Here is a 17,261-nt window from a genome sequence, read left to right on the forward strand (position 1 = left end):
GCCTGGGGCCTGGGTTTTGGACAGGACCTGGGGTTTGAGAGCCCCCGCCCTGCGGCCTGCCAAGTGCCCATCTGCCCGGGACAAGGGTCCCTGGTGCAGAGCCCCGGAGACCTGCAAGTCTCCATGGGTCCCGGGCAGTCCTCCCCCAGGCGTCTGGGCCCCAGGAGCGCCTGCAGGCCTCCCCATGCCAGAGGCCCAGCGTGGGTTCTCCGTGCCCCCACCGAGCCATGCAGCCCCGGAGCCCTGCAGCCCCAGAGCCCTGCAGCCCCAGAGCCCTTCAGCCCGAGCCCTGCAGCCCCCGAGCCCTGCAACCCCAGAGCCCTGCAGCCCCTGCAGGGGCAGGCAGGAGCCCTCCCGCGAAGGCTCGGGGCAGGCAGATTGGTGTTATTTCCGTCCCAATAGAGTGACCAGATGGTCGGGCCAGCCTGGGTGTCCCGATGAGGGCTCATTTGCCTCCCAGATCCCAGCCAGGGGTCGAGGAGGTTGGGCACGTTCACTCCTAGGGTCCCCTGAGCCTCGCGATGCGCACAGGTTCCCAGAAATAGGGGTAGTCTTCCTCCGGATTACTAGGGGCAGGGTATGCCGGGACACCAGATGGGCTATGCCCGGACAACACCTCCCTAGGCGTCCGGGGCTCCCTCCTCCGGCCCACGGCATAGCAAAGTGCCTGGGACGGGCTCCATGGGTCCCGGCCAGTCCTCCCCGGGCGTCCTGACCCGAGAGCTCCAGTGGTCCTCCACATGCCTGAGGGCCAGCGGGGGTCCCCGAGACCCTGTGAAGCGGAGCCTCTGAGCCCTGCGTGGGCAGGCCGGAGCCCTACTACGAAGGCTCGGGGTGGGCAGATGGGAGCCCTCTCGGTTCCGGCCATCTGGTTGCACTTTTCCCCTCGGCCATCTGGTCGCACACAATGCCTACCAATGGGTCGACCAGATGGCTGAGCTGCCCTGGAAGTCCCGATGAGGGCTCATTTGCCTCCCCGATCCCAGCCAGGGCTCCAGGAGGTCGGGTGTGTCCGGGCCTAGGGTCCCCTGAGTCTCTCAGTGCGCACGGGTTCCGAGAAAGAGGGGTGGCTTTCCTCTGGATTAGTAGGGGCTGGGTATGCCGGATCACCACCCCCGGGCTGGCGATACTTTGGCTGGTACCAGATGGTCTATGCCCGGACAACACCTCCCCTCCGTCCGGGAGCTTCCTCCTCTGGCCCACGGTATGGCAAAGTGCCCGGGATGGGCTCCATGGGTCCCGGGCAGTCCTCCCAGGGCTTTCAGGGCCGCGAGCTCTGGTGGTCTCCCCGTGCCTGAGGCCCAGCCGGGCTCCCTGAGCCCCCCTTGACGTGGAGCCCCGAGCCCTGCGTAGGCAGGTGGGAGCCCTACAGTGAAGGCTCAGGGCAGGCAGATGGAAGTCCTTTCGGTCCTGTATGCCCGGACAACACATTCCCTCTGTCTGGGGGGGTGCTCCCTCCTCCGGCACACAGCGTGGCAAAGTGCCTGGGATGAGCTCCATGGGTCCCGGGCAGTCCTTCGCTGGGCATCTGGGCCCGAGACCTCCGGTGGTCCTTCCCATGCCTGAGGCCCAGCTGGGGTCCCCGAGCCCCGGGAAGCAGAGCCCCTGAGCCCTGCATGGGCATTCAGGAGCCCTACTGCGAAGGCTTGTGATGGGCAGACGGGAGTCCTTTCGGTCCTGGCCCATCTGGTTGCACCTTTCCCCTCGGCCATCTGGTGGCACACAATGCTTTCCAATCGGGCGACCAGATGACCGAGCTGCCCTGGAAGTCCCGATGAGGGCTCATTTGCCTCCCGGACCCCAGCCAGGGCTCCAGGAGGTCCACCACGTCCGGGCTTAGTGTCTCCTGAGTCTCTCGGTGTGCACGGGTTCCCAGAAAGAGGGGTAGCCTTCCTCCAGGTTGCTAGGGACACGGTACTCTGGGACACCTCTTGGCCTAGTGGTCCTCAGCGGGCAGCTGGACGGGACAGGATGCCGTCCCAGCCCTGGAACTGCCATGTGGCAGGCTGCCCTGGATGGGGTCCGGTGGGTGCGGGGAGCCTCCCCCTGCTGGACTGGGTCTCGGGGCCCCGGGAGGGCGGCCTCCCCACAGCAGGCTCCGTCTTTGGTCCTACTGCATGGCAGGGTGCCCAAACAAGGTCCCACGGGCCTGGGGAGGCTTCCCCTTTGCCTCTGGGCCTGGGAGCCCTGGCTGGGTCCAGGGGCCCCGCCGGGCCCTGGGTCGGGTGCTCCGGCCCTGGGCCCCGTCCCCCGTCCTGCTGCTCTGCCAAAGGTCTGGGATGGGCTTCCCTTGTGCCTGGGGAGCCTCCCCTTGCTTGGCTGGGTTTAGGAGCTCCAGCCAAGGCCTCTGAGGGCCCCAGGGAGGGTGGCCTCCCCACCCTGGGCTCTGTTCTCGGTCCTGCCATGTGACAGGGTGCCTGGCATGGTGTCCTGGCGGGCCCGGGGAAGCTTCCCTTGCGCCTCCAGGCCCGGGAGCACCGGCTGTGTCCAGGGGCCTGCCAGGCCCCAGGTCGGGTGCTCCAGCCCTGGGCCCGTCCCCCAGCCTGCCCGGGGAGCCTTCCCTTGCTTGGCTGTGTTCAGGAGCTCTGTCCAGGGCCCCTGAGGCACCCGGGGAGGGCGGCCTCCCCACCCGGGCTCTGTCATCAGTCCTGCCGCATGGCAGGGTGCCCGGGACAGGGTCTGGAGGGCCAGGGGAGACGTCCCCTGTGCCTCCAGGCCTGGGAGCCCCGGCTGGGTCCAGGAGCCCCATCGGGCCCCGGGTCGGGTGCTCCGGCCCTGGACCCCGTTCCCTGGCCTGCTGTTCCACCAATTGCCCAGGACAGGGATCCATCGGTCCGGTGCAGGACTCCCCTGCTTGTCAAGCTGTCCACGGGCCCCAGGTCGGAGGGCCCGTCGGGTCCCCCTCGCAGCCTCCATGGCTGATGCCCAGCTGGGGCCCTGGGCCTCGGGTCCCCAATGCCCCGGCACCCGCTCACTCTTTCGTTGGGGCACAGAGTGACCAGATGACTTCGCTTTCGTGCCTGGCCATCTGGTCGCACCTTCCCCCTCGGCCATCTGGTCGCATCTATCCCCTCGGCCATCTGGTCGCACCCAATGCTTTTCTATGGGGTGACCAGATGGCCTGAATTCCCTGGAAGTCCCGATGAGGGCTCATTTGCCTCACCGATCCCAGCGAGGGTTCCAGGAGGTCGGGTACTTTCACGCCTTGGGTCCCCTCTGTCACCTCATGTGCACGGATTACAAGAAAGGGGGGTAATTTTCCTCCAGATTACTAAGGAGAAGGTCAGTAAGACCTCCGTGAGGTCCGGCGATTCTGAAACAGGGGAAGGCAGAACCCAGGCCTGCCCGCCGGAGCCCCCAAGGACCCTGGTATGCACCTGCCTCTTAGCCCCTTCCTGATGGTCCTTTTTCTCTGAGTTTGCTCAGTAAGACCTACGTGAGGTCCGGCAATGCTGAGATGGATAAGGCAGCGCCCGCCTACCGGGGCCCCCGGGGGCCTGGGTACGCACCTGCCTCTCATCCCCTTGCCGATGGTCCTTTTTCTCAGTTTGCTCAGGCAGACCTCCATGAGGTCCGGCGATGCTGAGATGGGGAAAGGCAGCACCTGGGCCCTCCCGCCGGGGCCCCCATGGGCCTGGGTATGCACCTCCCCCTCAGCCCCTCTCGACGGTCCTATTTCTCTGAGCCTGCTTGCCCCAGGAGCAGGTAGGGACACTAAGCAAGCATACCCCCTGCGCGGGGTGGCCCGCCAGCGGATGCCCCAGCTGTACTCTTATCGATTGGGCACTCTCAGTCCATTTAGGGATGGACTGCTTGGCCAGCCTCGGCTGTTGTTTCGAGCAAAGCGCTTCCACCCCGCATGGACTGTCTGACTTGAGGGCCTGCTGCCTGGCAGGAGACCCTACCCAGCAGAGCAAAGGTCGAGTGGCCCCGGCAGCTCATTCCCCCCAGTGGTCTGACCCGAGCGGAAGGGGTCGGGTGGCGCCAGGCCCTCAGATGCTGCTGCCCCGCAGGTCCGAAGGCCCCACACGCCACGCCGTCACCCGTCTCTGCCCAGCACATTTCCACAGCAGCTCAGAATGACCGTTCCGTGGGGTGCCACTGCTGCCAGGCTCCGGCACCCCTGCGTCTCACTCAGGCTGTGCCTCAGCCTGTCTCTCCCTCCTGGGGGAGAAGGCTGGGCCTGCCAGTGCCCATGCGACAGCACCTCTCCACACCCCTCCAGTGAGCCATCCCGCCCCGGCGGGTGGGCTCCTTCCCCTGGCAGGCTCCCGAGAGATGGAGGCGTGAATTAAGGTTGCCGGTCAGGGAGATGGGCACACGGCCCCCTCCCGTCAGCAAGTGCGGCTACCTGGTTGAACCTGCCTGTAGCATATGCTTGTCTCAAAGATCAAGCCATGCACGTGTAAGTACACACAGCTGGTACAGTGAAACTGCGAATGGCTCAATATATCAGTTATAGTTCCTTTGATCGCTCCATCTCTTACTTGGATAACTGTGGTAATTCTAGAGCTAATTCTGACCTCCCGGGATGCGTGCATTTAACAGATCAAGGCCAATTTGGGCTTGCCCGGCCGCTTTGGTGATCATAGATAACCTCGGGCCGATTGCACGTCCCTGTGACGCCGACGATATTCAGATGTCTTCCCTATCAACTTACGATGGTACATTCTGTGCCTACCAAGGTGATCACGGGTAACGGGGAATCAGGGTTCGAAGTTACCCACTCCTAACTCGTGGAGGTAGTGACAAAAAATAACAATACGGGACTCTTTCGAGGCCCTGTAATTGGAATGAGTACACTTTAAATCCTTTATCGAGGATCAATTGGAGGGCAAGTCTGGTGCCAGCAGCCGTGGTAATTCCAGCTCCAATTGCGTATATTAAAGTTGCTGCAGTTAAAATGCTCGTAGTTGGATCTTGGGATCGAGCTGGCGGTCCACCACGAGGCGAGCTACTGCCTGGGGGGTCCAAAGAGTTTACTTTGAAAAAATTAGAGTGTTCAAAGCAGGCCGGTTGCCTGAATACTTCAGCTAGGAATAATGGAATAGGACTCCTGTTCTATTTTGTTGGTTTTCGGTACTGGGGCCATGATTAAGAGGGATGGCCGGGGGTATTCGTATTGTGCCGCTAGAGGTGAAATTCTTGGACCAGCGCAAGACGAACCAAAGCAAAAGAATTTGCCAAGAATATTTTCATTAATCAAGAACGAAAGTTGGTGCTTCGAAGACGATCCGATGCCGTCGTAGTTCCAACCATAAACGATGCTGACTAGCGATCCGGCGGCTTTATTTCCATGACCCACCGAGCAGCTTCCAGAAAACCAAAGTCTTTGGGTCCTGGGGGGGGTATGGTTGCAAAGCTGAAACTTAGAGGAATTGACGGAAGGGCACCATCAGGAGTGGAGCCTGCGGCTTAATTTGACTCAATACAGGAAACCTCACCTGACCCGGACACGGAAAGGATTGACAGATTGATAGCGCTTTCTCGATTCTGTGGGTGGTGGTGCATGGCCGTTCTTAGTTGGTGGAGCGATTTGTCTGGTCAATTCCGATAACGAACATGACTCCCCCATGCTAACTAGGTCCGTGACCCCCAACGGTTGGCATCCAACTTCTTAGAGGGACAACTGGCGTTCAGTCACACGAGATCAAGCAATAACAGGTCTGTGATGCCCTTATGAGTCCGGGGCTGCACGCTCGTTTCACTGAATGGATCAGCGTGTGTCTACCCTTCGTCAAGTGTGGATAACCCGCTGTTCGTGAAGGGATTGGGGATTGCAATTATTTCCCATGAACTAGGAATTCCCAGTAAGTGCGGGTCATAAGCTCGCGTTGATTAAGTCCCTGCCCTTTGTACACACCGCCCATTTCTACTACCGATTGGATGGTTTTGTGAGGTCCTCGAATTGGCCCGGCCGGGGTCGGCAATGACCCTGGCAGAGCACCGAGAAGAAGATCAAACGTGACTATCTAGAGGAAATAAAAGCCGTAACAAGGTTTCCGTAGGTGTACCTGTGGAAGGATCATTAACGGCAGAGCGGCCCGAGCGACCGACGGCTCCAGCCTGAAGCCCTCAGCTGCCTCCTGCAAGCACGCACCCTAGGCACAGGGCCTGGCCCTGCCCTGGCGTGCCCCGGCCGGAAGTACGGTCTGCAGACGCATGGGGCACTCGGATGAGGACCGGGACTTTGGCGGATCTCTTCCCCCCCCGGGGAAGGCCTGAGTGACGCGTGAGGGACCGGGAGATGAGGGCGGCCCCCATCCCCTGTCCCTCTCCGAGACGGAACCCAAGCTCACCCGGCACGACCCTCCCAGCAGTGGGGGGACACCGAATGGCAGTGCATCCCTGGGCTGGTAGCACTCCTCCCTCGAAAAGGCCCTGGCACCAGCTGGGCTCTCCGGCACCCTAGTACCGGCCTGACCGGGTTCCGGGCGACCTAGGAGCGGACCTTCTCACGCAGCAGGGTGGCCTGGAAGAGAAGGGGCTGAGGGCCTCCGAGGGGACCCCGGCTCTTCTCGGTGGGAGGCGTGTGGGATGGGGAGCCGCCTGGCTCTTCCCTTCCAGCGCCTCCGACCAGGGTGAGGGTGGAGGTGGGCTGATCGGCAGCCCACTGGCATGGCTCGGGGCCACCAGGCAATGGAGGGTTGACATGCAAGTGGGGCGACCATCCCTCTTTGCCAGGTACCCGGTTCGACCCGGTCCCGTGCAGGGAGGCCAAGGGGTGTGAAAACTCACGCGGTCCCTCTGGGTTACCCCGGGAGGGACCGGCGGCTGCGGGGCTGCCTGCTCCCATCACTCTGGGAGCCCCCTCCCGCGCCACCATTGGGTGGGTGGGTGGCTCTTGACTCCCGGGCCGAGCGCCTGGCAATGTTTTTTTCTCCCATCTGTGCAGTCTGACTCCCAGACGGAAAGCCTTGAACGGGGTGCCATGGCAGTCTCGCCGAGCGGGCGTCACCTTCCTCATGCCTCTCCTGCACCCGCAGGTGGGTGATTGTTTTCGAAAAGTTGCATGTGACTCTTGGCGGTGGATCACTCAGCTCGCGCTTCGATGAAGAACGCAGCTAGCTGTGAGAATTAGTGTGAACTGCAGCACACATTGATCATCAACACTTTGAACGTGCCTTGCGGCCCCGAGTTCCTCCCATGGCTACGCCTGTCTGAGGGTCACTCGATTGTCAATCACCCTGGGGCTTCCCTGGGACGCGGCTGGGGCTGTTGCAGGTTTGTCATAGTCTTCAGAAGCACATGCCCCAAGTAGAATCGAGAGATCAAAAGTAACCTGAGAGACAAGGAAGTAGCCAGAAAAACAAAATACCTTCTACCTTGAACCAAAATGGAACTGAGTGAGCGAGTCATGCTTGTACTCATTAAGGGCAGGTAATCTCCTCCAAGTGGATATGGAAAACATTTTGACATAATGAAGCATTTTACACTTCAATACTTAAATAATGTTGTGAAAAAGGTAAGTTTATTAGGTAGGTCTGTATCGACACTCATGAAATAATAGCATTTATCAAGGACTTCCCACCGTGGCTGCTGCTCCCAGAAATTTTCATGGAGTCGCCCTCAAAGAACATTTCGGGAAAATTTGGGACACATTGTTCATTTTGATGAAAAAAAATAAAACATATTACATTAAAATGCTATATATTTTTCAGGAAGTTATGAAAGGACACTGATAAACACAAAAAGGCTCATCCTTTTTTCTATTACTCACCCATCCATCTTTCCTTCTCTTCACCCTTCCTTATTCTATTCAATTCTTTAGAGCATGGCTGCCCCAAGGGCCTCCCAGCCCTAAAACAACAGAACAGACCCAATCACCAATTTAGACAAATCAATTTAATCAAACCCTCTATCAATGCATGTATCAATCCTTCTTTATCTGCATCCTTATTTTTTCCTACCATTTGTATATTCCTTTCTCCTTTCTCTCCATAATTTCATCCTTCCTCATCCACCCATGCTTCGTTCTTTCCCTTCATTCGCCTTTCTTTTTTATCTATCTATCTATCCATCCTCTCTTTTCTCCAATTGTCCTTGCATCGATCCATCTCTCCAGCCTTTGGTTCGTATATCCATCTTTCCTTTCTTTCTTCACCCACTCATCCATTCATCCATTCATCACTCATTCCATTATTGTCCCAATATATCTTCCTCTATATCATGGGTACTCACAAACTTTCTCTCAGGGGCCAAATTTACATTGTGGTTTGGGTCCGAGGGCCGCATCGGTGGGGGTGGGGTCAGTGGGGGAGGGGGCGGGGCTAGAGCCTTCGTCCAATGAGCCATCAGACCCGGCATACACACACATCTCTCTTTCTCTCTCTCTCTCTCTCTCTGTCTTCCTCCCTCCATCCCTCTCTCTATCTCTGTCACACTCCCTCTATCTCTCTGTCTCCCTCCCTCCCTCCATCCCTCTCTCTCCCTTTCTCCCTGTCTCCCTCTGTCTCACCCACTCTGACTCTCTCTCCCTCACTCTGACTGTCTCACCCCCTCTCTGTCTCCCTCTCTCTCCTTCCCTCTCTCCTCCCCACTCCTCTCCCTCACTCCTCTTCCTCCTCTCTCTCCCTCCCCTTCCCTCTCTCCCTCTCTCCCCTTCCCTCTCTCCCCTTCCCTTACTCCCTCCCTCACTCCACTTCCCCCGCTCCCCCTTCCCCCGCTCCCCCTTCCCTCACTCCCCTTCCCTCACTCCCCTTCCCTCACTCCCCTACCCGTTCTACTTCCCTCTGTCCCTCCCCACTCCCCTTCCCTCTCTCCCTCCCCTCCCTCACTCCCCTTCCCTCTCTCCCTCCCCTCCCCCACTCCCCTTCCCTCTCTCCCTCCCCTTCCCCACTCCCCATCCCCCTTTTCCTCCCCTCACTCCCCTTCCCTCTTTCCCTCCCCTCACTCCCCTCCCCTCACTCCCTCCCTCACTCCCCTTCCCTCACTCCCCTTCCCTCACTCCCCTACCCAGCTCCCCTTCCCTCTGTCCCTCCCCACTCCCTTTCCCCCTCGCCCCCACTCCCCTTCTCTCTCCCCCCTTCCCCACTCCCATTCCCTCTCTCCCTTCCCTTACTCCCCTCCCCTCACTCCCCTCCCCTCACTCTCTCACTTCTGCCTCCCTCCCTCACTCCCCTTCCCTCACTCCCCTTCCCTCACTCCCTCACTCCCTCACTTCTGCCTCACTCCCTCACTTCCGCCTCCCTCCCTCACTCCCGCCTCCCTCTGCCTCACTCACTCCCTCCCTCACTCCCCTTCCCTCACTCTCTCACTCCCCTTCCCTCAGTCCCTCACTCCCCTTCCCTCACTCCCTCACTTCTGCTTCCCTCCCCGCCTCCCTCACTCCCCTTCCCTCACTCCCTCACTTCTGCTTCCCTCCCTCGCCTCCCTTACTAACCTTCCTTCACTCCCTCACTTCTGCTTCCCTCCCCTGCCTCCCTCACTCCGCCTACCTCCCTCTGTCGCCCTCCACCCTCTGTTTGTCTCCCTTTCTCTGTCTCCATTTCTCGGTCTCCATTTCTCGGTCTCCCTCCCTCCCTTTCCCTCCCTCTCCCTCTGTTTCCCTCCCTCCCTCCCTCTCTCTCCCTCCCTTTACCTCTCTCCCTCTACCTCCCTCCCTCTACCTCTCCCTCCCTCTACCTCTCCCTCCCTCCCTCTACCTCTCCCTCTGTCTCTGTCTCCTTCCCTCCCTCTACCTCCCTCGACGTAAAGAGTTTCACTACCTTCAGAATGCTCTTGCCCCATGAACTCCTATTCAATAGGACTAATTCTCAGCAGTGGCTATTCTTGATTCACTTCACGTTCTGGAAGTAGCATCTCTTACGTGCCCTCACTTCATACAGAGTGCCACCAACCTTGTGAACCCTGAGGTGTTCCGAGACCCTTGACACACTATGATGCATTATATTCTAATGCTGAAATCATTGCATGTCTCTCCAAAAGCAGCATAGACAAATGCTCTTCTTGGGCACTCCCAAGCAGGATGAAGAAGCGCATGACCTCCACCACCATATCGGAAACTGCCCTTGACTCGATACTGAAGGAACTAGCTGCATTACATTTAGAGCAGTCCATCTCTGTGGTAAAATGTCACCTTGAGTAGACTGCTTACATGACTGTGTCTGCCAGGGCTGAGACAGCCTCCCGCTTCCAGCAGCACACGAGCACTTCACAAGTATTTAGAAAGACCATTTGCATGTTAGTGGATCTTTGTTTATTTCACCTCTTCTTAGGCCCCTGCAGCCCCGCTCTGTGGGTGCCGGGTGATTAATTCCAGTGATAGGCAGAGCGGAGCTGCAGAGGCCTAAGAAGAGGTGAAGGTCTTTCTAAAGACGTGTGAAGTGCTTGGGTGCGGCTGTGTGCGTGCGAGAGACTCTGCTGCTCTGCCTTTCACTGGAATGAATCACCCGGCCCCCACAGAGCAGCAGAGTCTCTCAGAGTGTCGCGGCTGCACCCGGCAGTGTTTTAGACATTCTTTAAAAATGTGTTCTTAAAACACGTGTTCGATGTCTGCGAGGTCCTCGGGCCGCCAGTGCAGGCTTGCGGGGCCGCTGCCGGCCCGCGGGCCATACTATGAGTACCCCTGCTCTATATCCACGTATCCTTCTCTTTGTCCTTCTCTTCATTCATCTGTCTATTGTTCTCTCCATCCAGGCATCATTACTTCTCTCCATTATCCATCTTTTCTCCATCCATCCAGGCATCCTTCTTTTCATCCTTTAATTTCTCCTTTTTTCTCTTTAGCGCTCCTTCCATCTCCTCTTTCCTTCTTGTGCTGTTCTGGGTAATTTGTTCTGCCTTGGCCAACAGCTCCATTATTGGTATATACGAGCGTCTGTTGAAGGACAACCTCTCCAGTTGCAGTCAAAGAAGAAAAACAACAATTTAATAACCATTTATGTTAAACACAACTACCTTCTATCACAGACACAAGCTTAAGCTGCTAAGGTAGGGGATTCGTGACACCCTTGCTCAAAGGAACCACATCTTCTCATGCTACGGATCTAGTACCTACTGATCACATAAAAACTCTCCTACATAACTATAGGCCCACTCTTTAACACTGCTACATCCATATCAGTATTGATTCCGGACTGTGATCTTGACACTATCCCAGCCACCTATAATCTTTCCTCTCACTATTTGACGTTATCCTACCATCAGAATATAACATCTCCAACTAGGCAGAGCTGAGAAATTTATTTGGGGTGTTCCCCTTATACTCAAGGAGTTCCTTAAATCAAAAATTATTATTTCACTTAATTCTTCTATTTCCCATCTCCCAGTGCCTCACGTTGAAAATTGCCAACACAGTTGTAAGCTTCTGAGACTACATCTGTCTTCTGCCCATCCACAGTAAAATACATTCACAGAAGACTTTATTGATCACAATGTGGATCTTGTTTTCAGAATTTTCTGGCACACATCAATCCTCAAATATTTTTTATATAACGGTAACATATTACAACATTCATTCTTCCATATTCAGAATAAGGGCTCCATCTTGGACCTGACCTTCAGAATGAAGAAAATGTAGAAATCCCAAACCCACTGCAAATGTTAAGACTACTTCTTCATTCCATTTGAAATATTTATCTCAACATATCCTCTGCAAGCTAAATCAGAGTTTGTAATGTTAGATTAAGGATATATTAAATGGTTCAGCAAATATGGCGTAGCTTCTGAGCCACAATAAATCTACCAGTAGAGCATTGCTCTGACCCCTCCAAGTTAATTAAACTATATGATGATGGGCTGTCCCATTTCATGTATACACTAGCTTCTCTAAACTCAACAGTAAAAAAATATGATATAACAGTAAAGTAAAGAGAATGTGAAAAATCCTAGACACATCTTAAAAGAATTAGAGAACATGGACTATATCCACCCAATCTCCATCGACTCAAATCTGCCAGGAAATGCTGAACTATTTATTGCACAAAATATTTCTTCTTGAAGTGAAAGCTTATAAGAGTACCCAGACAGAAACATTTTCCAGATTTTACAGAAACAGTCCAGGGTACCCGCCCCACCTCTGCTCCCTAGATCCAAATGTAATGACCTAGCTTTGTAATTATCCAACAAAATCATGGCAAGTACGAAGGGCCTCACCAAATGCACTCCTCTGTGTCCCAGGGGGATTATAACTTTCACCAAGAAAAATACCTTACCTTCACCCATTTACTATTGAAATGCTTCCCTTTAAAAGAACACTCAGTGCCTTCTCTCTTCTGTTGCTAAAATCATAAATTCTTTTGAAGTTGGTAATATTCATCTTCTGCGCAACAAATGAAATGCAGAAATGAAAGTGCCCGATAAATACCGGCCCATCACTGTCCTGCCATCCCTTTATAAGATCGTTGAAAGATGTATCAAAAATCAACTAGAAACACACCAGTAACAATCACCTCTAAGGAAATTTAAATTCTGGTTTCTAATTCAGTCACAGCCTCAAAACTATCCTTATAATTGATGATAATGACCTTCATCCTCTTGATGCAGACAAACATGCCTCCTAGTTTTTTTTAACATCATCAACTTTTGGTACCTTAACCACAAAACCCTCCTAAAATGTGTTAGTGACAGGGTGAGTGTAGATCAGGTCTTTAGTGGTTCAGATTCTATGTATGATACAGATCACAGTAAATCAAAATAGGCTATTGTCTCTCAACCCTCCCCCCAAAAAATCTCATACGGAGTCCCTGAAGACTATCCTTGAGCCCTCCCTTCTGGTCTTTATTGTGAGTCCATTAATGAATGAATGAATGAAGAAATATTTGTAGAGCACAGCTGCTGCATCAGGAGAAGCATCCTGGCGCTCGTGTGATATTAGGTAGGATTGGATGGCACTTTCTTTAACTGAGCCTTGAGATGGCTTTCCCTAGAAATAGTATGAAAGGAGGGTGGTAGAGCATTCCAAAGACTGGGGACCAGAACTGAAAAAGACCTGTCTCCAGATCTGGCTCTGCAGAATCTGGGGGTGCACAACAGGCTTTGGTTAGAAGAGCAAAGTGTCTTTTTTTGGAGAGTAGTGTTTAAGTTTGTCTTGGATGTAGCTGGGATCCTTCTGGTGGAGTGCTCTACGAGTCATCATAGGCGTCTTAATGTTATCCTCGAGTTGATCGGAAGTCAGTGAAGTTCTTTAAGCTCTAGTCTGATGGGTTGACGGTTGGAGAAATTTAGAATGAGCCTGGCTGTGGCGTTTTGTGCATGTTGTAGTTGAGACAGATTCTGGGGAGTACCAAGATAGAGGACTTTGGAATAGTCCAACCTGGAGGTGATTAGTACATGTACAATCCCCTTTCCATTGTCTAGGGGCAAGTATTTTAGGAGCTTTCTCAAGGATTTTAACCCCTTCGGCGCTGATGACGAGCTCAGCTCGTCATCAGTTGCGCCGCTCGCACGCTGATGACGAGCTGAGCTCGTCATGTAACGCGGCTCGAAAAAAGACGCGTAGCGCAAAAATAGCCGCAGCGCGCATGCGGTTAATAGACCAAAGCAGGTAGGTGTAGTCGCCTTGATGTGGGGTTTGAAGAAAAGAGCAGTGTCCATTAAAACCCCCAGGTTCCTGACAGCTGTGGAAGGGGTGGGGGCAGGCCCTAGGTTAGAGGGCCAGAGATGCAGTGTATCAAACTGGGAGGATGACCCAAACATCAGAATCTCAGTTTTGTCGGCATTGAGTTGTAGACAATTGTAATGAATCAATCAAGCGCTGGAGCCAAGAAAGCCCTGAAAGTCCCCGATTACAGTGTCATTGAGCTGATAGAAGGATAGCATTAGTTGAGTATCATCCACAAAAGAGACGATGTCCATACCCCAACTTTGTGCAACAAAAGCTAATGGGGCCAGATAGATGTCAAAAAGAGTCGGGCCTAACGATAAACCCTGAGGAATGCCACAGCTTATGGCCCGCACTGGGAGGTAAAGGGCGAGAGGAAGACCACTTATTGTCTGTCTGCTAGATAGGAGCGGAGCCATTTCAGAGCGTGGCCCATCAAGCCCGTCTGCTCTAGCCTTTCCATAAGGATCTTGTGAAACAGAGTGGTGATGTCCCAACAAGAAATGGTATCTAATTTCTTCAATAAATATGTAATACATAACAATACATTCTAAGAAATTAGATTTTAATTTGGAATGGTGGGGGACCCATCAAAGTCATTTAATTATTGTGAACTCAACTCCCTAGAAGCTGTGGTACAAAACATACAGGCTTAAAAGGGCAATTTGTACATTATATATGCAGTACCAAAGAAATAGTAAAATAAAAATGCAAAACAATAGAAATACAAAACTGAATAAGAAAAATAAAGTACAATCTACTAAGGAAGATAACACCAAAATGGCAGAAATCCAATTAGGGAAACTAGATATATAGTTTTCTAAACGTTTTACATAGAAATAGTGGCAAAAAAGCACAAAGTGCCAAAGGTAGTCAGTGGTTGCAGTAACTGGGAAGTAGGCACAATTGGAGGCTGGCGCCGATGCAGTGTGGGTCAGATAAACTAACTAGTATCGTCCTGGTCAAAAAGTTTACTTTCTGGATTAGTCCTTAAGTCCAAAATCCACCACAGGATTGAACTTCTAAAGCCCCCCAAAGACCTTAAGGGAGGCTCAAAGAATCTAGGGTTGTCAGGTAGAGGCCAATAGCAGGGTCAGCTAGGAGGTTGCGGGAAAGGCCCTTTGTAGCTTGTTGTATCCCTGTATCTTGAACAGGAGGCAGCCTTATGGCCCTTGGAGTCCATGTCGTGTCCTTGGTACAAGAGGGAGTAGGTCCAGTGCTTCAGGGCTCTTTTCAGATTACAGATAACAGGCTCAGCCCTCTTCTGATCTTCCTCTGAACCAGAAAGTGGTGTGAAGTGGGTGCCTGGACATGCCACAGTTATGCCTGGCACGAGCTAATGGGTAGGAATGACTCCTGGGCAGCCCCTAATGAATGAGAAAAATGTTCACAGGGCCAACCATACCCACTTTGAGCAATTTCAAGCTGACAAACATATTTGGCCACAATAAATGTGGGCTATGAAGGCTGCAGGTGTATGTGGGAAGTGCACTATGGTAATCCTAGTGTTCTCCCACAACTAACACTAAACTCCAGTTTGGGGCAACCACTCCACTCTCCATTAAAGTTGGAAACAGAAGTCTGGTAGAACACAGGTAAGAATTTCCAGCAACGAGAGAGTGGATACAAAAGAATTGTTTTGGCATCCTGTTTCCCTTCCTTTCAAAACTACCCCAAAGTGTTATATGTAATACAAGCAGACCTGTCAAGCAGCATTTTAAACTGTATTGTCAAATAGGATGCTCACTGACCCCCACTTTGCATATTGTTGGAGGTTCAGAGGAGTCACCTTGCCCATTCAGATTAGACTATTGTTTGTTCGTGGGAGGAATTTCACACTCTTTTCACATCAAATGCTAACCCCTGACTGAAAGAAGTTTGAGAGCAAATTAAAATGAGTCTCATGAACTTTCTAAAATATACTTTTCCTTAATATTTACTAACAATACAACTTCACTATTGAATTAGATTATTAAAAGGTATTAAAAATACTTGTTTGATTATTGTTGAGCTAGTACCAGTATTAGGATTTTCATCTGTACTTTGTACTCTAGTTTTCTACATAGGACAGCTAGACCCACCACAGTAAAAAAAATTACCTTTGGATGCTAGTCACAGTAAGGGCATGTTAACATAACATTTCTACTTGTCCTACTGTTAAATACCATGTACCCTGCCTTGTGGACTACAAGGACTAAATAGGGATGACTTATTAATATTTGAAATGGAGGTTTTTTCAAAACGTTTTATTTTGACAGGTCAAAATCCAGTGTATTTACTGCCACAGCCCGGCTACAGTAGTAGGTCTAAAGCCATGTTTTATACTGCCACCATAGACGATGGTTCAATAGGTGCTGCAGTCCACAAGTAACATTGAATTTACAGGTCCTGGCTACATTTAGTACCACACACTGCTTCGCCGACGTACCACCCAATGGTGCTTTGAAGTTTGTTCAGGAGTGAGCCGGATGAGCAGATTCACAAGAGGATTTCTGACCAGGTTGGTGCAGACGCCACTGCACATGGCTGTTCTTGGAAGCAAGATTATCTAACAGACACACACACACACACACACACACACAACCCCACACCCACACAACCCCACACACAAATCCCCCCACACACACAACCCCCCACACACACAACCCACCACACACATAACCCCCCCCACACACCCCCCCACACACACAACCTCACACACAACCCCCCCACACACAACCCCACACACACCCACCCCCAGATGCCCCTCACACACAACCCCAAATATATAACCCCACACACACACACAACCCCACACACATACGACCCTACACACACACAACCCCCCACACACACAACCCCCACACACAACCTCACACACACACAACCCCCCACACACACAACACCCACACACAACCCTACACACACAACCCCACACATAACCCCCCCACACACAGACCCCCATACACATGCCCACACACATACAACCCCCCCACACACAACCCCCCCACACACAACCCCACACACACAATTCCACACACACCCCCATACCACCTACACTCACCCCCACACACAACCCCCCACACAAACATTCCCCCACACCACCCCACACAAGAGCCCTCCACACACAACCCCACACACGCACACAACCCCACACACAACCCACACACACACACAAAACCCCCCACACAAACAACACCACACACACAACCCCTCACATACACAACCCCCCCACACACAAACCCACACACAACCCCCCACACACACAACCCCGCATACACAATTCCCCCACACACAACCCACCACAAACACAAACCCCCACACACACGCAACCCCACACATACACAACCCCCCACACACACACAACCCCACACACACACTAATCCCCACACACATATAACCCCACCCACACACAACCTCCCACACACACAACACCACACACACAACCCGCCCACGCACACATCCCCACACACATACAACCTGCACACACAACCCCCACACACACACACAACCACACACACACACAAGAACACACACAGCCACACACAGCCACACTACACAGCCCCACACACACAATCCCCGCACACACAACCCCACACACACAACCTCCCACACACATATAACCCCACACACAACCACAACCCCCCCACACAAACAAACCCCCCCACACACACAACACCCCCACACACACAACCCCCCACACACACAACCCCCCCACACACAACCCCACACACATACA

The 17,261-nt window shown here is 53.3% G+C and overlaps 1 non-coding gene and 1 pseudogene across 1 annotated transcript; both read left to right on the forward strand.

Annotated features, from left to right (window-relative positions):
• The first annotated feature begins 4,348 nt into the window (after nt 1-4,348).
• On the forward strand, nt 4,349-6,031 carry LOC144826734 (18S ribosomal RNA; annotated as a pseudogene).
• A 985-nt stretch (nt 6,032-7,016) lies between these two features.
• On the forward strand, nt 7,017-7,170 carry LOC144826759 (5.8S ribosomal RNA). Its single transcript, XR_013609932.1, has one exon. It is a non-coding gene; the product is annotated as a 5.8S ribosomal RNA (ribosomal RNA).
• Nucleotides 7,171-17,261: the final 10,091 nt, after the last annotated feature.

This window comes from Lissotriton helveticus, chromosome 3_2, assembly GCF_964261635.1.
Source record: "Lissotriton helveticus chromosome 3_2, aLisHel1.1, whole genome shotgun sequence".
Lineage (NCBI taxonomy): Eukaryota > Metazoa > Chordata > Amphibia > Caudata > Salamandridae > Lissotriton > Lissotriton helveticus.